Source organism: Amia ocellicauda, chromosome 6 (genome assembly GCF_036373705.1).
Source record: "Amia ocellicauda isolate fAmiCal2 chromosome 6, fAmiCal2.hap1, whole genome shotgun sequence".
In the NCBI taxonomy this organism is placed as follows: Eukaryota; Metazoa; Chordata; class Actinopteri; order Amiiformes; family Amiidae; genus Amia; species Amia ocellicauda.
The window spans coordinates 44,384,471-44,408,102 of NC_089855.1; the positions used below are offsets into that span (position 1 = coordinate 44,384,471).

The following is a 23,632-nucleotide window of genomic DNA, read 5'->3' on the forward strand; positions in this document are numbered from 1 at the left end:
GAGAAAATAAAACATAAAAATACTATTAGAATGAGTTTTACCAACCAGAAATAAAAAAAAATTATGTTAAAAATTGAATTAGAGCTAATTTTTGAAATGGAAATCTGAGGAAACAGTGAAATTTGGTGAAGATATAAATACATAGATAACCAGATACTCCAGGAAATTAAAGGTGTGGTCATTTGGTAGCTGTGAGTTCCACAATGAAGAGTTTTTGAAATCCCCAGATATAGGATCCCTAAATACAAGGTGTAGGTAAGAAATGAACTATTGATCAGTTCAATCTGGCTTTGGGAACAGTTCTTCTGAACATGTACCGGTGTAGATTGGACTTCAATAGGAGGAAGTGACACAATAAAGACATATATGAGCCGTGCAGGCGGACAGTCTTAGTGCCCACGCAGGCTCTTCATTGGGGAAATCATTGACTGAACACATTTTTTTGAAAATTTGTTTTCCTGAGGTATCTGGGAATCATTATTGAAATCAATTAAAATGCTTATTTTCTAAAAATATATTTTTTTAGGAAAATATCTTAATTTATTAACTCAAATAATGAAGCGAAATATGTGTATAAATAGTATTAATACATGTCAATAAATATAACTTGAATTCTGTAGTAAGAAATTAGGAAAAGGAGAAAGAACAGCTGTTAGGATACAGAGTGATGTTTTCAGAGGGTCTGAGCGATGTTGATGAAGGTTTGAGGACGTTGACAAGGGGTTTAAGAGTCGATGAGGCTTGGGAAGCTGTAAAAAGGGAGTTTGGTATGTGTGAAAGAAATGTGCTGCCACTTTCAGCACAAGAGTTTTAAAGGTGATTGAATGGAATATGAGGGAAAATAAGGAAGTTACTTAAGGTATAACTTAATTTTAAATAAATAAATAATTGAATGAGATATAGTTTAAAATCTAAAGTCATGAAAGTGTATGGAAATAATGCTTTCCCAATCAGAAATACCCTATTAATCAGGAAGGGATTCACCCCCCCAAACAAAACAAAAAAAAAAAAAAAAAAAAAGGGGGGTGGGGTTGGGGCAGTGAAAGTGTCTGTGAGGTCAACTATGATCATTTACCTGACAACTATTAACTATGTTGTTGAAAGAGCTGCTGTAATAATTATTAAAATAGTCTTAGATATATAAGTCAGATAAAAGCAAAGAGATAAGCGCATTGTTTTGAAAGTTTGACAGCTCCACACAAGAAAGAGTATTTACACTAGGTAGTAAAGTTGATTCAGTAACACAGGAGATATGATGCTGCTGACGACAACTGAGTGCTGTACTGAAATAATCTGTGAAAATTTGGGTTCAAGATTATTATTATGAATTGTCCCTTTACTGGAAACCTCATAGATTGTGTGAATGTCAACTACTGTCCATGTGATAGAGATGCCTTTTATAAGGAGGATCTCTGATGTTGTGCGAACCACACATTGTGTCTTCAGATGACCGATCTATTCCACATGGCAGATATGCACATTATGAATCGTGTCCTGAAGGAATCGATGTCTGACCCGTGGTGGCAGAGGTGCATATGGAGAAGACGCTGGTGTTCTCATTGAGACACAGTAGGCCGAGGGCGCGGCTTTAAAGACAGCCTCACAGCATCTTGAACAGACCAATGTTGAGGTCCACAACGCTGAAGTGATGCTTGACTTAATGGAGAAATAAGTTAAAATACTGAAATTAAAGGTTGTCCAGATTATAGGAATCTGCAATACATTGTGAAAACAGCTCAAATGACATCTGCAGTAGCATATATTCTTGTATTGGTAGTTAATTTATAATGTACTTTTGGTGGAGATGTCAAATTACTCAAATGAATAGAATAAGAGTCATGAAGTAAGAATAAGTCCATTGCCCTTCTCTTGAGAGGTATGGAATGTACAATTTTTATCAATTAAAATGAATCAGAAATATATGTGAATAACTGAATTTGTAAAAATAACATGTTTGCTGACTTTTGTATTCCTTTAGAAGCAAAACAATGTATGTATTATGTAACTGGGGATTGACCTTTATGACCTGGGGCATGATGAAATATAATTTGAGATACACAGTAAAGCTCCAGGAAATTGTAGGTGGCCACTGCAATTTCCATAAAAGAGCTCAATATTCAATAAGGTGTAGTTATGACATAATTGTTTGCCCGACCAGGCAAATAAAAATACAATCCTATCCCCTGATTTGAATACCTCGCTGTACATACATACACACCTCGTAGGTGGCAAGTTGGGATAAATGGGAGCTGAACACGCAGCACTATACCACCTGCCCCTCCGGAGGAAGAAATTATTGTAACTGACAAACACGATTATTTTGGCTTCATTTCGCTTCATTTCTATTGCCAAAAAGGAGGGAATGAAGACTCTGTAAAGGAAGTTGAAGAAAGTGTTTTGTGATAATTATATAATGTTTTATATTAATACTAGCATTAGAAGTAGTTTTGTATATACACTGAGCAGATTAGATTTAGCAGGACAAGTAAAGGGTCAACAAGGTTGGTTTGTTAGAAACTCCTGTCAGTAATGAAAGATTACACAGTGCCGAAATAGCCTACAGCTGTCTGCTGAGAATTTGTTTATGACTGAATTGTTTCTCCAGATAGGGAGGAATTGTTTTTGTTAAAGAGCGATTGACACTAGGTAAATGAAGACCGTGGGATCGCATCTTCCTAGTGCACATCAAAGACAGATATCTGCTTTGGATCCATCACCTCTTCACGGGAGGACAGATCGTAAAACGGACCCGGACCTGTATCTTCTGATTGGATGAACGGCCATAAGATGTTACGTCATTTTTCCTATAAAGTTGTACTCATGTCTGTAAACATTAAGCCTCACTGAAGGAATTATTTCTGACAGTGGAGCTTCCGAGCGGCTCGATTAAAGTTCTGTTTGCTTTGTCTCCACGACTCTCCACTTATTTCAGACACGGTTCTACAGGGTGAATGTGGAGTCCATTGTTTCGGATTTAAAACAGTTTGTTAACTCGGCACAGGCTCTGTTGCGGGGCTCTGCGGAGCTTGAGAATCCGGAAAGGTTTAGATTGAGAAAACTAGAAAAAAAACTAGAAAACAGTGTTGCCCTGCAGGGCCTGAACAACGGAAAGGCTCCCGGACTGGACGGCCTGCCGGTGCAGTTCTTATAAGACTCTGTGGCCAGTACTAGGGATGGACTTACTCAGTGTGTGTGAAGAGGGTGTGCTGGACGGTGAGCTGCCATTGATCTGCAGGAGGGCAGTACTTACACTGCTCCCTAAAAAGGGTGATATATGTTAAATCTCCAACTGGAGACCTGTGTCATTGTTGTGCTGTGACTTTAAGATCTTGTCAAAGGCCCTTGCCAACCGTCTCAATCCAGTTATGGGATCCCTATTGCACCCAGATCAGACTTATTGTGTCCCACAGCGCTCTATATTTGATCATATTTTTTTGGCGAGGTACCTGATGTCGGCATCCAGGTTGTTTGGCTTTCAAGCAGGTTTGATCTCCTTGGATCAAGAAAAAGCATTTGATCATGTGGATCATAAGTATTTGTTCCATACCTTGGAAGCTTTTGGTTAGGGCCCTAATTTCTTGGCACTGATTAAATGTTTGTATAATAATGTTTTTAGTGTGTTATAAATCAATGGCGGGTTGAGTACCCCATTTCCAGTGCAGAGAGGGATTAGACAAGGCTGCTTGCTATCGGGAATGCTGTATTCCTTGTCCATAGAGCCTCTCTTGCACACGCTGAGGACTGTGTTGACTGGTCTGAGCATCCCGTCCTGCAGTGTGGTGTGTGTTCGGTTGTGTGCATATGCAGACGATGTGTGTGTGTGTGTGTGTGTGGTGGGGGACTGGGACGTTGTGCTTTTGGAAGAGAGCCTAGAGAGATATGGGCAGGTGTCATCAGCAAGAGTTAATTGGTTGAAGAGCAGTGCGGTGGTGCTCTGGGAGTTGGGGGGAGACAGCCCCTGGGTTTGCAAGCTGGGCTGCAGTGGAGTAGTGGGGAGTTAAAGTGTCTGGGGGTGTTCCTGAGGGGAGAGAAGGCAAAGCAGAGGAACTGGTAGAGGATAGAGGAGCAGGTACAGGAGAGGTTGGGGCGCTGGCGATGGCTGCTACCCCAGCTCTTGTACAGAGGGAGGGTGCTGGTCATTAATAATCTGGTGGCTTCAATGCTGTGCCACAGGCTAGTGTGTGTGGAGCCGCCACCAGGTGTGCTCACCAGACTCCAGAGGATCCTGCTCCATTTCTTTTGGGACAGGCTGCACTGGATCAGGCAGAGTGTGGTTTTTCTGCCAGTAGCAGAAGGTGGGCAGGGACTTTTAGACCTGACCAGCAGGGTGGCAGTGTTCAGGTTACAGACAGTTCAGAAGCTGCTGTTCTCAGTGGCTGTAGCTGGACAGGCAGTTGTTTGTGACAGACATGTCTCAGTTGGATCTCAGAGGGGTTCCACTTTTTTACCATAGTGTTTTGAAAGCGTGGTGGCTAGTGCGGGTGCGAAGAGACATGGAGAGATTGGGGGCTTATTGGCTTTTGAGAGAGCCGTTGCTGTGTAACCCTGCACTGCGGCTCCCTGTGTTGGAGTCTCAGGGCTTGCACAGCAGGCTGGTTAAGGCAGGTGTGACCAGGCTGGGGCAGGTTGTGATGGGGAGGGGGGGTGGCTGGATGAGTGTGGAGGCCTTGGCAGGAAGGCTGCAGGTGCACTCAGTGCGAGTGGTAGGGGTGTTGCTGTCTCAGTAGAGTGTGGCCCTGCAGGAGTAGGGGCTGGGTGTACAGGGGGAGGTTTGGATGGGGAGCAATGAATCCGATAGACAGAGGCTTTTCATTGAGCTGAAGCTTTCCCCTTCCATGTGGCTCAGGCAGGATAGGCCAGATCTGATTTTACAGATGAAGGAAGTCTCCGATGTTGTTTTCTCTAGTGCCAATAATAAGACACTGTATCAATTTGTATTGAAAACGACTAATTTTGCACAGTTAAAAGATGTCCCTGATTCACCCTGGAGAGGGAAGCTGCTAGTTGAGAGTGCAGTTCGCCCAGCTTGGGGAACCCTGTATACAGCCCCCCTGAATAAGAGAGCTGGGGATTTACACTGGCACTTAGCAGTGAATTCCTTTCTGTCCATTATTGATCATGATGTGACTGATGCCTGTGTGTTTTGTGGTCAAACGAAAACTGTTGCTCACCGTTATTTAGACTGTAATAGATTACAACCTTTATTTCTATGGTTAAAAGTTCCTTTTTCAACTCTCATTGTGTTTTTCTCCAAGGGTGTTTGTGTTCGGTATAAGTGCTATTGTTCAACTGAAAGACAAGGTCAAGTTAACCAATTTTTTGATAGGGCAAAAAGAGTAGGAAACGGAAATTGAGTAAGCATGTCTTTTGTGAGGTTTTGACTGTTTTTAAAATTAGTGTAGCTGTTCAAATCACTGTCGATTATGAATACCACAAAACAATGTGTAGTGTGGATCAGTTTGAGAAGGTATGGTGCCTTGATAGGGTTCTCTGCCTGGTTGGGAATGAGGGTTTGGTTTTAAATATATAAAGAGTGATGTCTGTTCTGTTTTTATGGTAATTGGATAGTTGTTTAACAGCTGCATTTTTTGTAGGCTGCATTGTTTTTTTTTAATGCTTTTTGTAGATTTTGTGTGTTCAATGATGCACTTTTGTAATAAAGTACATTTTAAAGTAAAAAAAAAATATCTCTCTCTCTCTCTTTCTCTCTCTCTGTAGATGCATCATAGGGAACATATGTAACAATCTCTCTTTTTGTTTACCAAAAATGTGAATGAACGTATTTCAAGTGGGTTTTGCCTTGTTTGGAAACGTTTTAAGATGATTTATGAAGTGTAAATTTGATAATTCTCAATTCTCCGTAGTTTTCAATGTATGTGCCATTAAGTAGCGTTCATGTTACAGATGTGTCCTATGCAGTGGTAGTGTCAGTAAAATGTCAGTAAAACTTTATTTTAGCAATAATACAGGGGAATAATGCAAATAGAGGGTCCTCACTTTGTATCTAATTTACCAACAACGTTTAAAATTAGGTTTTGCGAAGCTGCAACAAATGCTGTATAATCGTATGTGTGTTCATTCACCACGTGCTAAAGTCTGATAGCTTTGATTATATATATTTTTTCTCATGAACAACAAATGTTATTTGCTTGATTTTTACAGAGTATGTCATAAATTCCATTATTATGAAGCCTGACAAATTGTATGCTGTAATATTAAATATATTCAAAGTTACATCATTTGTATGTTTTTCCTATCATGTAACAAATGTTCCCTATGTGATAGATGCATTATATCTTAATAATGTCAAAACAATTAAAGATATACGGATTATTATTTTCGGAAAAGTTATAACACATTGCTATTAACTATGTGTGTCAGTAAAAGTTTAAAAAATCCTGACAGTTTTTTATTGATCCTGCAAAATAAGTGATTAGGGAACATTTGTAACTTAAAGTTAGGGTTAGTGTTAGGGTTATGAATATAATTGATATATAGGATTGTTAAGAAGTGTAAATGTTTACATTCCATTTTTCATGGATTGTCTGCAAGTTTCAGTTCTATATTCGGTTTGGAAACCATTTTTTTCTATTTGTGTGTATGAAAGATATACATCTATACAACATCTTCACTATTAAAGATAAACGCATTATTATTTTGGCATTGTGAAAGCACATTGATATTACCTATGTGTATCTTTAAAAGTGTCAAATTCCTAAAGGTTTTTTATTGATCTTGCAACATAAGTGTTTAGGCAAAATTTCTAACATAGAGTTAGGGTTATCCACTGGGTAAGGGTTTCATCTTCAACAGTAAGTTAATTCATGTTAATTATTCTCATCAATGTTAAAGAACAATAAGTTCTATTATGTGTGTCGAAAAAATGCTTATATTCCATAACGTTTGCTTGTGTATTCTGCAAAACACATATTTAGGGAACATTTGTAACATTAGGGTTACGATTTGCCATAGACGCGGAATGAGTTTGATTGTGATGTTAAAGATGCAGTCACCTCGGTGCTGATTATTATTGCTGTGTTTCTCCACTTCTACTCCACGCTTGGGAACGCCCACATCCAGTGATGTCAGCGTTTGATTCTTAAACCGGTGGAAAAGCGGGCCGGTTCACAAAAAGATCAGCTGGATCCCAGGCCGAGCAGCAGCTCTGGCTCCAGCACCGGCACCATGTCGGTGGAAAAGCGCTAAGTGAGCTCACACTGAGCTCAGTGTAATGTCTGCTCTGGAGAGCTCACAGTGTGACCTAGTCGTGAGTTCACGTCTTTACTGGGTAGTCCTTGACAACTTAATGGACTCAATTCTTGGGCTTTATTGGTCAAAATGACCATTAGTTGAAGGTACTCAGGGACTGATGTGTAGAGAGACTTATTAAACCTGCAGGTTTGTGGTTTTCCCAGAACAGAATTAACTAGCTCACCACAAAGGAACATGGTAGGTGCTATTGCAAAATGGATTACACAAAAACATTGAAATCCAAGTTTGCAGTGGTCCTTGGGCCATTGCGTGGTGATCCAGATCACTTCAGCACGAATTTTGCAGTGGTCTGGACTACAACTCCAGGGACTACTGTGCAGTGGTCCAGACCTCAGAAACTGTATGCATATGAACAGTGAAGTAGGCATCATAACTGTAGCCAATACTTTGTGGTTAAAATACTTAATTTAATCTGTGTATTGTACGGAATAATAATAACAACTGTAAAACATAAGAGAAGGGCCTGATATTAAATACAATACACAATAGACTATGTAGAACCGTCTGGGAAATAAGTGGAGAAGTCACGGAGATAAAGCAAACAGAACTTTAATCCGGCCGCTCGGAAGCTCCACTGTCAGAAATAATTCCTTCATTGAGACTTAATGTTTACAAACATAAGTACAACTTTATAGGAAAAATGACGTAACATATTATGGCCGTTCATCCAATCAGAAGATACAGGTCCGGGTCCGTTTTACGATCTGTCCACTTGAAGAGGTGATGGATCCAAAGCAGATGTCCGTCTTTGATGTGCACTAGGAAGATGCGATCCCACGGTCGTCATTTACCTAGTGTCAATCGCTCTTTAACAAAAAAATCTTCCTCCCTATCTGGAGAAACAATTACGTCATAAACAAATTCACTGCAGACAGCTGTAGGGTATTTCGGCACTGTGTAATCTTTCATTACTGACAGGAGTTTCTAACAAATCGACCTTGTTGACCCTTTACTTGTCCTGCTAAATCTAATCTGCTCAGCCTGTATACAAAACCACTTCTAATGCTAGTATTAATATAAAACATTATATAATTATCACAAAACACTTTCTTCAACATCCTATACAGAGTCTTCAAAAGCTATCAGACTTTAGCAGCTGGTGTATGAACACACACACATGAATTAGATAATTAGTGAGGACCCTCTATTTGCATTTGTTCCCCTTGTGGAAGGAAAGTTAGAATTATTTTCCTCATATCTATTCTACTCTCTTGTATACTTAAGAAAGATAAGGTCAAGCCAGAAGGACAGGCCAGAAGGTAGCTTGATTTCTGTTTGTTATTTACGATGAGAATCTTGGAGACAATGTCAGACAGTATGATTGAAGTGCCTGCTCCCTAATCCATGTGTTGACCTATGAACTCTGTTTTATGATGATATATATTCTGCTTAGCTAACTCTCTAAGATAATATAGTAATGACATTGTGATTGTAACCAGATCTTTGATTTTTATGTATAAAAGCCTCTGACTTTTAAATGAAGGCAGAGCGACTTTGGGATCTTCTTGATTCACTGTTCCTCTCCACGCTGCGTGTATTAAAGGCATTGAAACTAACGTTCCAACCTGATTGAAGATGTTGTTTCTTGCACACCCACTATAATTGCTAAAATAAAGTTTTACTGACATTTTATTGACCCTACCACTGCATAGGACACATCTGTAACATGAACGCTACTGAATGGCACATACTTTGAAAACTACGGAGAATTGAGGCAAATCCAATTTACACTTCATAAATAATCTTAAAACGTTTCCAACCAAGGCATAACCCACTTGAAATACGTTCATTCACATTTTTGGTAACAAAAAGAGAGATTGTTACATATGTTCCCTATGATGCATCTACAGAGCGAGAGACAGAGAGATTGAGAGAGAGGGAGACAGAGAGAGACAGACAGACACTAACACAGCCACCCACCAACCCACTCACACACACACACACACACACACAAAGCCAGCAAGACACACAGAGCCAGCCATCTCAGCGATGACATCACGAACCTCTCTCTGAGCTGACTGCTATGACATCACAGAGCACGTGCATTCCGTTGCTTGCCGTCTGTCAACCACTCAGTCACTGCCAGCCAGACTGCCTGGCTGGCTGGATGGGGGGGCTGTTTGCTGCTGCTGCGTACCTTAGCAAGCTTATTTGCTTGACCGGCCTTCCTCCTCCTCCGCCCTCATGCCCAGCTCTGCCCGATCTGCTGTTCACCTGGATCACAGCTCCGCCCCAACAAGGCAGAGCCTCCCAAGGCTCCCACACTTCATAATTTATCTTAAAACGTTTCCAACCAAGGCAAAACCCACTTGAAATACTTTCATTCACATTTTTGGTAAACAAAAAGAGAGATTGTTACATATGTTCCCTATGATGCATCTACAGAACGAGAGAGAGAGAGAAGTCACTGAATGTATGAGCTCCTATCCACACAGCAATACCAACAGAGGCCAGCCAAACATACAACCCCCCCGCACTGGAGCACACGTACCACGATGCCGCAGCACCAGCCAGCCCCCCATCACCCAGCCTCCCACCCGCCCCACGAGCACCAGGCACAGCGCCCATCAGAAGCCGCTCAGCTATGCCGCAGCCCTGACCCAGGCCGCCACTCCGGCCCCCACCAAGCTGGGGGAGATCAAGCACCTGCTCAGCCTCCTCTGCTCCAGACTGCTGAGCTGAGCCAGAGAACTCGGGTAGGGACGGACAACCCCACTTGTAAATTAAAAATAAATACCTGTGTACATACAATGTAACCATACTTTACATAAAACTAATAATTATTATATTTGAAATTCTAGTTTAAACAAAACCTTAGATTAAAAAGTTGTATTGTTGATAGGCATTTTATTCCACCAAGTACAATGTTAGCTAAAATGAGCTCATTTACAGTCAGCTGCTGGAACATTCAGGGCCTGAACTCCTCGCCTTTCGGGCTAAAGAGCACAGACCCTGAATTCATTAAAAGAATTAAAGAATTAGATATCATAGTTCTGTTGGAGACATGGTGCCGTGCAGAGGTGCCCACACACTGCCCCCTGGGCTACAGGGAGGTTATTGTGCCCTCAATTAAACTGAGCACAGTGCGGCGTGGCAGGGACTCTGGGGGGATCATAGTGTGGTACAAAGAGGAGCTGGCGAACCACATCAGCCCAGTCAAACAGGGCCCAACGCACACATGGCTTCAAATTAAGAAGGGAATAGCCCAGTGTGAGAACCATATATACCTTTGTACAGCGTATACCCCCACCTCTGAATCCCCCTATTACAATGGGGAATTTTTTAACACCCTCCACACAGAGATCGGCCATTTCCAGGCCCAGGGGAATGTGCTGCTCTGTGGGGACTTCAATGCCCGGACAGGCACCGAGCCCAACTGCATCGGTACACAGGGAAACAGCCATGTGTTCGGCCAGGCCCCTCTGTACCTCACCCCCACCACAACCCAGAGGAACATCCCCGACGGGGTTTAATGGCAGGATCAGAGGGGACTCTTTAGGGAGGTTCACGTATTGCTCAGCTCTTGGGACTAATGTAGTCGACTACGCCCTCACTGACATGGACCCCTCCTTCATCAGTGCATTCACTGTCAGGCAGCAAACCCCCCTGTCAGACCACAACCAAATCACAGTGTTCCTGAAAAGAAGAAGTCAGGCCAGCAACACACAGACACAGCCCAGTAAGCTGTACAACCTTAATCAAACATACAGATGGGCTCCAAACAGCACAGAGGAATTTAACCAAGCAATCAGTTCTACAGAAATAACAGACATCATCAACACTTTCCTCAGCTCACAGTACCAGCCTGATGTGACAGGACTAAATCTGGCCATAAATGATATCAATCAAATATTTCAAATTGCAGCCACAATGGCAAATCTTAAAAAGACAAAGAAAAAATCAACCAGAATCATACACACACACAGACATGGTTTGATGATGAGTGTAAATCAATAAAAAACAAATTCAAGGCACCTATCTAATCAAAAACATCATCAACCACAAGACACAGAACTATGCCAACAGTACTGTGAGACCCTAAAACACTACAAACACACCCTTAAAAATAAAAAACAGAAACACACAAACAAAACACTCAAAGACATAGAGAAATCTGTTGACCAAAACCAGTTCTGGGAAATGTGGAACAATTTAATTCAACAAAACAACAAGAATTGGCAATACGAAACAGAACCATTTGGAAAAAATACTTTGAAAACCTTTATAAAGATATCCAACAAAATGACCTGACACACAAACAAATTGAAACCAGGGAAAAACTGAAAATACTCGAACAATCAATTAAAAATAATCAAAACCCAAATGACGCTCCAATCACCCTACAGGAACTATCTAAAAAGCTCCAGGCACTTCCACCCAGAAAAGCCTGCAGCCCGGACAGCATCAGCACTGAAATGCTCAAACACAGCAGCGCACAACTGCAGGAGGCTGTGCTTAAATTGTTCAACATGGTCCTCAGTACTGGTTACTTCCCTGACATCTGGAAGCAGGGGCTGATCACCCCAATCTATAAGAGTGGAGACAAATTCGACCCTAACAACTACCGGGGCATCTGTGTTAGCAGTAACCTTGGGAAGGTGTTCTGCAGTATCATCAACGCCCGGATACTGGCCTTCCTTACCGAGCACAGTGTCCTGAATAAGAGTCAGATTGGCTTCCTCCCAAATCACCGCACTACAGATCATATTTACACCCTACACACCCTCATAGACAAACACGTCCACTAAAAAAGTAAAGGCAAAATCTTTGCCTGTTTCATTGATTTCAAAATGGCATTCGATTCCATTTGGCACGAGGGACTTTATTACAGAATTCTTCAAAGCGGTGTAGGGAGTAAATTCTATGATATTATAAATACAATGTACACCGAAAACAAATGTGCAGTAAAAAATTGGCAACAAAAGAACAGAATTCTTCACTCAGGGGCGGGGAGTGAGGCAGGGCTGCAGTCTGAGCCCAACACTGTTCAACATCTACATCAATGAGTTGGCAACGGTGTTGGAGCAGTCTGATGCCCCTGGCCTCACCCTAAATGACACAGAAGTCAAATTCCTGCTCTATGCGGATGACCTAGTCTTGCTGTCGTCCACAGAACAGGGGCTTCAGCAAAACCTGGCACTGCTTGAGCAGTACTGTTAGTTCTGGGCCCTGACAGTAAACATGAAGAAGACAAAGATCATGATTTTCCAAAAAAAAAATCCTCAGGGAAACAAATACCACTTCACGCTAGGCAACACTACCCTAGAACACACCTCACACTACACTTACCTGGGCCTGACTATTAGTGCGTCAGGGGGCTTTAACCTGGCAGTGAAGGCACTCAAAGACAAAGCAAGAAGAGCTTTCTACGCAATCAGATTGTGAATGGGATATTAATGTTATAGAATCTTCTTCTGTCTCAAACTAATTGACAGTGTGATCCAGCCCATTGCGCTGTACGGTAATGAAGTACAGGGTCCACTCAGTCAACAGGACTACACTAGGTGGGACAAACATCCAATAGAGACCCTGCATGCTGAACTCTATAAAAACATACTGCAGGTGCACAGGAGCACACCAAACCACGCATGCAGGGCAGAATTAGGCCGCTTCCCAACCCTCATTAATATAAAGAAAAGAACACTGAAATTCTGGATGCACCTGAAGAAAAGTGAGTCAGACTCACTCCAGTACAAGGCCCTCCAAACCCAAGAGCTCAGCCCTGAAAAGAGTCCACTGAGTCAGCTGGCCCTGAAGCTCACGGCACTGACCCCCGCTAATACTGCGAACAGAGACCAGCTTCAGGTCAGCACTGCTTACCTGCCCCCAATTAGAGTCAACCAAATCATAAAGATAACCAAAACCTCCTATCTGGAACATTGGAACAATGAAACCAAATCCCAAAGTAAACTGGATTGCTATCGGGCCCTAAACAGAGAATACACCCTGGCAGAATATCTCTTCACTGTCAGAGATATGAAGCAGAGATGGATCCTGACCAAGTACAGGCTCAGTGACCACAGCCTGGCCATAGAGACGGGCCGACGCAGGAAGAGCTGGCTGCCCAGAGAGGAGCGGCGCTGTGGTCACTGCGAGACAGGAGAGGTCGAGACAGAGATGCACTTCCTCCTCCGATGCAATAAATATGCCAAATTAAGGGACACGTTCTATAATAAATTCATAAATATTATAAAATCATTCTCTGAATTGATGAATGAAAAAAAAAAAAGCTATCCTCCTGGGGTAGGGACACACAGCCCCCCTGGCCGCCCAATATGTAGCCGCCTGCCACAGCCTGAGGGGCTCACTGTGAAAACATGACATACATGAGCACCAGCTGTAACCTGATAACATAAAGTAAATGTACATGTCTATTAAGATTTAATTTATAAATTATAATGTTACTGTTTCATTTTTTTTGTTTCTTTTTTCCTACCTTTTATTATTTTTCAATGTATGTATATATCAACTGCTTTGGCAACACTACGAATCTGTTTGTCCTGCCAATAAAGCAACCTTGAATTGAATTGAATTGAATTGAGAGACAGAGAGAGACAGACAGACAGACAGACACCCGCCCACTCACACACACACATACACACACACTCTATCTCTCTCTCTCACACACACACACACACATACACACAACCAGCAAGACACACAGAGCCAGCCAGCTCAGCGATGACATCACGAACCTCTCTCTGAGCTGACTGCTATGACATCACAGAGCACGTGCATTCCGTTGCTTGCCATCTGTCAACTACTCAGTCACTGCCAGCCAGACTGCCTGGCTGACTGGATGGGGGGGCTGTTTGCTGCTGCTGCATACCTTAGCAAGCTTATCTGCTTGACCGGCCTTCCTCCTCCTCCGCCCACATGCCCACCTATGCCCGATCTGCTGTTCACCTGGATCACAGCTCCGCCCCAACAAGGCAGAGCCTCCCAAGAATGGTACAAACTCATCCACGTTCCCCTCCATGGAAAGCTTTAGCAAAAGGCAAAAGCGTTATAAGTAATGAAGAGGAACCCGAGTCCAAGACACTTCCGACCAGCCATACATATTTGTGTGTATTAAAGATCACATTTTATTACATTTTGTTTTTCTGTACTTTATTACATCTTATTGTGATTTTTAATTGTATTGTTAATTTTCCATATATATGTATGTATGTATGTATGTATGTATGTATGTATGTATGTATGTATGCATGTCCAATTTCTTTTAAAATACAAATGCACTGAATTGAGAGTGAGAGACAGAGAAAGAGAGAGATAGAAGTGCTAGGGCACATCTATAACATAAACTAGGGAACATTCGTCACATGCTTAGGGAACATTCATAACATACAGGGAACATTTTTAAAACGAATTAGGGAACCTTTGTGACATACTAAAAGGACATACTGGTAAGATGTTGGACACATTTGAAACAACAAAAATGGCATTTGGTTATTTATTAGGGACATTTATACCAGTCTGTGCAAATATCTATGCATATTCCAATGTTTGCTGCAGGACTTACAGATTGAGTGAGGGGGTCAATATGTTTGATTCAGAACTAACCACTGATTCCTCAATTTTGTTTTAAACATAATTTAAAAGAAAAGTGGGCTATACATTGGTCTGGAAAAAAGGAGAAGTGGTCCCTAAGACAATTCTTTTAGTTTTTGGACACAATTCCTAAAACCCATTTTCTGTAAAATATGTTATCAACTTGCATTAATATATCATCCAAACCACAATCATACTAATCATGAAAATGTTCATATTATTACATTCTAAGGGTTCTAGTCTATTGTGTATTGTATTTATTATCAGGCCCTTCTCTTATGTTTTACAGTTGTTATTATTATTCCGTACAATACAGGGATTAAATTAAGTATTTTAACCACAAAGTATTGGCTACAGTTATGATGCCTACTTCACTGTTCACAGTGCACAGTAGTCCCTGGAGTTGTAGTCCAGACCACTGCAAAATTCATGCTGAAGTGATCTGGATCACCACGCAATGGCCCAAGGACCACTGCAAACTTGGATTTCAATGTTTTTGTGTAATCCATGTTGCTATAGCACCTACCATGTTCCTTTGTGGTCAGCTGGTTAATTCTGTTCTGGGAAAACCACAATCCTGCAGGTTTAATAAGTCTCTCTACACATCAGTCCCTGAGTACCTTCAACCAATGGTCATTTTGACCAATTAAGCCCAAGAATTGAGTCGATTAAGATCTCCTCATTGTGATATGGGGATTCTGAGGGGGGAACATACACGGCACACAGGAACACATCGGCTTGTGTAGAAATGATTTATTTGCTTATTTTAAGCCATATGTGTGACTCTGCTGTTTTGATGGGCTGTATGGAGTCACTGAGCTCTGCTTTGTAGCAGATTATTATGTCCCCGGAGTCCCTGCCATGTCTGCCGGAGGGCTTCTTCAGGGAGGGCACTATGACCTCTCTGTAGCCTGAGGGACAGTGACTGGACACGTCTGCCCGACACCATGTCCCTTGCAGGATGATGACATCCTTGTCTCTCACTCTATCTCTGAACTCCGGGTCTGTGCTCTTCAGCCCGAACACTGAGGAGCCCAGGCCCTGGATGTTCCACATGGTGATAGATAGGGATCGCATTTCTTTCTACTCTAATTAAGCAATTTATATACTCCTTTGGAATGAGATATATCTGGAAATGTGTGAGGTGGAAAGGAAACAAATAAATAAATATTAATACTGGTGATATGAAAAAATAGGAAACGAATAAATAAAAAACAAACAAACACTCCTATATACATACACATACACACATATATCTACATATATACACATATATGTAAGCATCCATATATCTACATAATTTTTAGAAAATATGTCCATATATATCAGTATATAACTACATTTATACAGGGGTGATTTTCGGATGTGGTAATAGCTAGTCACCTCCTGCAGTGGTTTCTTTGTTATGCACAGTTACTTATCTTATCAGTCGGGTGCAGATGAGGTTGAGCAGGTGTCGGATCTCCTGCAGCTCCCCGGTGTCGGTGTCGGCCACTCTGCTGACCGCTGCTGCTTAGTTGCGCTGTCTGTGCTGCTGGGCTGCTCTGTGCATGTTCTGGATGGGCTCCACTCTGGGTCTGCTGTACTGTGGTCGGGCGTATCCAGGCTGGGGTCTGCGGTGTCCGGGCTGGGGAAGGTGGTGTGCAGGTGGAGGGTGGGGGCTCCCAGGGGCCGCTCTCCTGATTGGCTCGGGGTTGTTCTGGGTGGTGTGGGTGCTGGAGAACCTTCTGTGGCCATGTGGGGGGCGGGCTGGGTTTCGGCCCAGGGCGATGTCTTTGAGTGTCTTTGCGAAGACGCTCACTGCTTGTTTGTGGAGATGGACGTGGTCAAACAAGCTGTGGGTCCCAAGAGTGGGGTGGTGTGCCAGGTGCACATTTGGCATCAGAGCACATCCCTGAGAGATCTCAGCGTTGATCATGTGGATGGTGTTGGGGTGGAAGTCCTTCCTGGGCTGCAGGGTGGAGATGGAGCTGGCCACCTTGTCCTGCTGGGTCCTCAGGTCGTTTGTGCCTGTGTGTATAATAATATGGCTGGGGGAGCCGAGGCTCTCCTCGGACAGCTGAGTCAGGGTGTGTGTGTGTGTTGGGTGCACTGTGTGTGTCTGAGTCAGGGTATGTGTGTATGTCGGGCTCAGGGGTGTGTGTGTGTGCTGGGTGCACTCTGTGTGTTCGGGTCGGGTTGTGTGTGTGTGTTGGGTGCAGTGTGTGTGTCAGGCTCAGGGTGTGTGTTGGATGCAGTGTGTGAGTGGTGTGTTGTGTGAGAGTCAGTATGTCTGGATGTCATTGGGGTGGGAGGGCTCTGCACATTGTGCACTGCTGGGTTTCTTGAGGGCTAGTTGTTGTGGGCAGTGAATTTGTATAGCTGCTCCTTCAGGCTCTGCACTGTCTTGTCTCTGCGTTGCAGTTCCTCTCTCAGGGCCGTCAGCTCCCTCCTCATGGCCTCCCTGTCCTGCTGCAGCTCCCTCACCTCCTCCCTCAGCTCCCTCACTGTGACCTTGTGCTCGTGTTGGACTCTGTTGAGCTGGTCTGTTAGCTGCTCTGTGGTGTTGGAGGTTGTGAGCATGGCCAGCACCAACTCTTTTAGCTCCATCAGCTCCACCTCCAGCAGGGACATGTTCTCCCTCAGCTGGGACACTGTGTCGGTGTCTGAGGGGTGTCCTGTGCTGGGATGCGTGTGGATTCCTCGCTGTTCTCTGGCGCGGCGCTCTCCCCTCCGTTGGCAGGGCAGTGTGGGGCTGGACTCTCCTCCTGTGTGGCTGCGTCTGTGCTCTTTTGGACACGTCTCTCCTTTTTCTCTCTGTCAGCCAGCGTTTTCAGTGAGTGGAACTGATTTTCAAAGGTGCCCAGGCTGCCCTCGCTGCCCTGTATTAAGACTGTTCCAGTGTGGTACAGATTGATTGTCAGCATGGAGGTGTCTGGGTCGTCCTCCTCACTGATTGACACCTGCCTTCCTTTACTGATGCCTCTCTTTTTAATGTGCCTGTACAGTTGACAGATGGCAGCGTGCCAGGCGTCGGTGTGCTCGGTGTAGAAGACCAGGTTGCTGGTGACTTGCTGGTCTCCAGTCTGAGAGAAGTCGGCTCTGAGAGTCTCTGGGTTGTCCTTCAGTATGTGTTGTGTGAGACTCTTCCTGGCCTGAGCGTTCTTCAGGTGCTCTGGGTAATGGATCGCACAGCTCCTGCTCCTGCTCATTGTATCTTTTATGAATTGATACTTTCAAATTCAAACCTCTGTCACTTTTCAAATATCAACAGCTTTTCAGTATAGACACAGTTCTGTGTTGATTATACTGTATGCTGTAATATTGAATATTTTCAAAGTTACATAATTTGTTTGTTTTTCCTATCATGTTACAAATGTTCCCTATGTGAAAGATGCATTATATCTTAACATTGTCAAAACAATTAAATATATACAGATTATTATTTTCCGTAAAGTTATATCACATTGCTTGACAGTTTTTTATTGATCCTGCAAAATTGGGAAAAGTGTTTAGGGAACAATTGTAACTTAAAGTTAGGGTTATTGTTAGGGTTAGGGTTATGAATATAATTGATATATAGAATTGTTAAGAAGTGTAAATGTTTACATTACATTTTTCATGGATTGTCTGAAAGTTTCAGTTCTATATTCGATTTGGAAACCGTTTTTTCTATTTGTGTATATGAAAGATATACATCTATGCAATATCTTCACTATTAAAGATAAACGCATTATTATTTTCGGCATTATTAAAGCTCATTGGTATTACTGTGACATTAGTTTATTATTGAAAATTATAAATATATATGAAAAGGTATCGTAAAAGAAATTAGAAACACCGTATACATTATTTTACTTTATAGCAGGAGGAATCGCCATGTGTTATGTTGTTCCCCCAAGAACATATTATTTGAGTTGCATGTTGTAAAGCCGGACAGGTTAGAGTGACGCACGTCTTTGTGTTCTGGATAGAGAGGAGTAGTGGCGCTGCACTGCTGTGCTCGGCATTGTATTTGTACCTGCAACTCGGTTCATAAGAGACATAAACAAAAGTGCCAGGAACAATAAATTGTGTCAAGCAGTCCTGATGTAAACTGAACCCCAAACAACATGTCTACCTCCGAAGAGACTCGTTTCACGGTTTACAGACTGGCGGCAGCGAGGGATATTGTTTGCTTTTGTTTTTTCTCTACCGAGGCCGGATGCAGTGAGCTGTGCTTGCGGGTGACTGAGACAAAACCATGTCGGTGGTGAGTGAACTGTACTGTTAAAATCGGAAAATAATAATACAAAAAAACGTACGAAAGTAATAAACAGCTATGTCAAGTCATTTAACCGCAAATAGCTAAGTTAAACAAGTATATAAAAAAAAACATGGAAAATCCGATAGACAGATTAATTAATGTTGACGCAGCAAATGAAAATGAAGCGATTAATGCAGAAAGACGCACGAATACGACAGAGTAACACATGATCGTGTTGAGCTGCCTCCTTGCTTTCACGGAGATGGGAAGGATAAAGAAAGTTTCTCTCTGTGGAACACGCGTCTGGAATTGGCTGTAAAAGCTGCACAAACAGCACCAGGATCTTGCAACAATTGTACCAACACGTTTAAGTGCTGATGCACTGTCATACTGGGTTTCTTTACCCTCTGAAATGCAGAAAGACTATGCTAAAACGGTAGAGACATTAAAATAAGTCTTTGGAAGAAAAGAATACCTACTGCATTTTCAAACTTTTGTTAATGCAAGACCCCGTCAGCCTAAAGAAGCATTAGAAGTTTATGCAGCCGAAGTAAGCAGACTTGTGCAAGAGGCGTTTCCCAATTACGGACAGCCAGCTATTGAAATGGAGCGTTTTAGACGTTTTGTTGCTGGTTTAGACCCAGTGCTGCAGGCAAAGTGTTATGAGCATGGTGCAAGTAGATTGGAGGAAGCCCTAAAAATGGCTTGCAAGTGGGAGCGGGTCAGGAAGCATTAAGAACTGCCTCTTCACATTTCTAAAGCACAATAAATGAGAAGGTTCAGCTATGGTGTCAAGCAAGTCCATTTCATCTACGTCAGAGGAATCCCCCAAATTACTACAAGCTATTGCAGATTTAACTGCAGATGTTAAAGCATTCAGAGTAGAGGTGAGCCAGTTGAAGCAACAGCAAGAAAATCTCAAACATGTGCACAGCCAGTACAAAGAGGGGAGAAAGGACCGTCAGCCTATCCAGAATGGATGAAACAAGAGCAATATCGTGCATCACGAAAAGCATCCCCTGATGGGTATAATTCTTCCTCTAGATCACAAAGAGACGTTTCTTCACCTTTATAGAAACATGTCTCCTGGACCAAGACCCGGACATCATTCCCTACATAGGCAAAAATATGAAAGGTGGTCTCCATCACCAAGCAACCATTACTATTCAAGAACTAACAGTCCTAGCAGTCGCTATCACTCATCTCACCCTGATCAGCACTGCAGTTCAAGATATTCTCGTAGTCCATCTGCATCCTACTCACACTCAAGGGACAGGTACACCAGGAGAACACCCAGTCCACATCACCATGAGAGAAGGCCTGATTGCAGATACAACAAATGTCATCTTTGCTTTGATTCTGAGGATCCCACCTATCAGGGAAACGAGTGGTAGGAGGTGCTGCGGGCCAAGTAGCTGCTACATTGAATTACAGGGTTCCAGAGTCTGAAGCTTCAGCTTTAAAAGACTCTCCAACCTCTCCAATATTGTTTTGCTGTTATTAAAGACACTGCTGTTCAAGCCTTCATTGATACTGGTTCACAAATTTCTTTGATCAAGAAAATTTAAGAGTGTCAATTCCAGCACTGAAGACAAACTCCATCAGAAAGACATACGTGTTGGCAAGGTCAGTGACTGGTGAGTGCCTTGATACTCTTGGAACACTAACCATTAGTATTAGACTTGGAGAGGAGGTTTGTCATCATGATGTTCAAGTGATAAGAAATTCCAATCAAGCTGTCATACTCGGATGGGATTTTCTGCAGAAACACCATGCAGTGATTGATGTACAAGGACAATTACAGTTGTGGAACTGGAAAGTCCCACTGTTGTTTTCTAAGCAAATCACACCTCTTTGTTGCAATGCTGTGACATTTGCGCCAATCTACATTCCTGCAATGACTGAGATGTATATCATGGCAAAGTTGCAGCCATTTACAGAAAATCAAATCTCAACTCCAAATTACTTAGGAATACTGTAACCTGAAGCATGCAACTACCCAGGTCTGTTTGTTGCCAGAACAATGTCTCCAGTGAGGAAAGGATTAACAACCGTTGGTGTCATGAATCCTACCAATGACGACTGCCATGTGCCAAGTAACACACCACTGGGAAACTTTTACTCTCTGATAAATCAGGGAGGTGAAGAGTTCCAGGTTATTGAGGCTACTGTGCACAATATCAGGCAGACAGAAGGCACAAAGTTACCCACAGTGGACTTCAGTCAGTCTAAATTGAGTGATTCACAAATGGACCAGCTGGAGAACTTACTTTTGAAGTATTGTGATGTGTTTAGTTCACATGAACATGACTATGGCTGCACAGATGCTGTAAAGCAACACATTCGAACTGGAGATGCCCTACCGATCCGCCAACATGCTTACAGGACTTCTCCAGCTTTGAAGCAGGAAATAGAAAAACAAGTTCAGCAGTTGCTGGCCCATCACCTCATTGAGGAGAGCTGCAGCCCTTGGGCTTCACCTGTTGTTTTAGTCAAGAAAAAGGACGGCAGCTACAGATTGTGCATTGCATTAAGAAATTAAACCCTGTCACCATACGGGACTCGCATCCCTTACCACAGATTTCTGAAGCTTTGGACAGCCTGGCAGGGGCATGCTGGTTTAGTACCATGGACCTGTCAAGTGGTTATTGGTAGGTTCAGCTGGCATCAGAAGACCGGGAGAAGACCGCATTTACCACCGGCAGCGGCTTATACCATTTTATACGGGATGAAGTCTCTTTCCTGGGACATGTAATCACCAAGGGTGGTCTCAGACCAGATTCCAGGAAGCTTGACAAATTGAAAGATTGGCCAACACCAAGAACACCTACTGAGGTGAGAGCTTTTGTGGGTCTCTGTTCCTATTACAGACGATTCGTTAAAAACGTTGCCCAAAAAGATGCAAAACAGTTGGTCTTCTGAACTACAGCCTAAACAAGCTGTTCCTGTAAGACAAACCTGTGAAGATTTAGCAATAGACATTGATGAACTGAAGCAGAAACAACAAGTGGATGTCATTCTGAGAACTGCGATGGAATGGAAAGAAATGGATAACCGAAGACCTACTGCACGACGAATCAAAAACTCCCCGTCAGCTCTGAAAAAGCTCTGGTATGAGTTTCCTCACCTGACTTTGGAAAATGGGATCCTCTGTCAAAAAATTAAAACCTTTCTTCAGAAAGCCTATACTTACCAATTGGTTCTTCCTGAATCCCTCATTCAGACAGCCCTCACTTACCTGCATGGAAATGTCTTCAGTGGACATTTAGGGACTGAACGAACTTTGCAGAGAGACAGAAAAATCTGCTATTGGCCTTACATGTCACGTGACATTTACAAGTTCTGTACAAAGTGTTTAACTTGTCAGACTCGCAGTGCTCCAACACCAAAAGCTAGAGCTCCTTTACAACCTATTGTGGTGGATCGTCCATTCCAGAAAATTGCTGCTGACCTCACCGAGCTACCAGTCACTTCTCAAGGCAACAGGTATGTTTTTGTTGTAATGGATTATTTTACATTCTATGTGAATCTCTTTCCTTTTAAAGATCAGCGTGCAACAAGTGAAGCTCAATGCTTGTCTGAAGACTTCATCCGTCAACATGGTATACCTGAGTCCATCCACACTGACCAGGGCAGACAGTTTGAGTCTGATCTGGTGAAGCAGCTGTGTAGCAAGTTGGGAATTGAGAAGACACGAACATCTCCGTACCATGCCCAATCAGATTGCATGGTGGAAAGACTGAACCGGACATTAAAAGACCAATTAGCTAAATACATCTACCAAAATGGAGGAGAATGGGACAAATACCTCTCACAGGTGGAACTTGCGTACAATTCAAGTGTACATTCCAGTACTGGATAAACTCAATTTTTCCTTGCTCATGGTCGGGAACCTTGTCTGCCTGTGGACGTTTTGTTGAACTGCAGTTCATTCACTACTCAAGCAACTCTGGGCACACCAGCTGCTTATGCCCAGGATGTCTTTAACCGCCTGTCACATGCTTTTGACATGGCCGCTGAGTAGTCGAAAGAATCTAAACTACTGCTAAAGACTCACTATGATCAAAATCTTGCTTTTAACCCCTATGCTGAAGGTGATCTTGTTTTCCTTGATGATCCTGCCAATCAAAGGAATAAACTTGCTCCTAGATGGAAAGGGCCACATAGAGTTCTGAAGAGGTTGGATAAAGACGGTTGTCCTGGCGTGACCTATGAAATCACTGACCCAAAAGATCCACGATCCAAATCATGGATTGTACATTACAATCGGCTGAAGGCATACAAAGGTCCTTGGTCTGACTTACCTGCTCATCCAGAAGCGCCTCCACAGCTGTTTAGAGATCCTGATGATGCACCTGTCAGTCCGCCATCAACACTGACGGCTTTGTCTGGAGACGTCCCTTACCCACTTCCAGTTCCAGCGAGCTCCAGTCATCACTCGATGCCGTCTCTCTCTCTTTTTTTTTCCACAGCTCCTGTCCAGAGGGATATGCTACCTGTTCCAGGTGTTGTTCCACAGCCTGCTCTAGCACTTGAGCCATGCCCAGGTGTCACCCATTCTTCCAGCCTTCGGGATGCCCAAGT

At 42.9% G+C, this 23,632-nt stretch overlaps 1 non-coding gene across 1 annotated transcript; it reads right to left on the bottom strand.

The window, feature by feature from the left end:
• Positions 1-14,192: 14,192 nt before the first annotated feature.
• LOC136752120 (U5 spliceosomal RNA) lies at positions 14,193-14,307 on the bottom strand. Its single transcript, XR_010817283.1, has one exon. It is a non-coding gene; the product is annotated as a U5 spliceosomal RNA (small nuclear RNA).
• Positions 14,308-23,632: the final 9,325 nt, after the last annotated feature.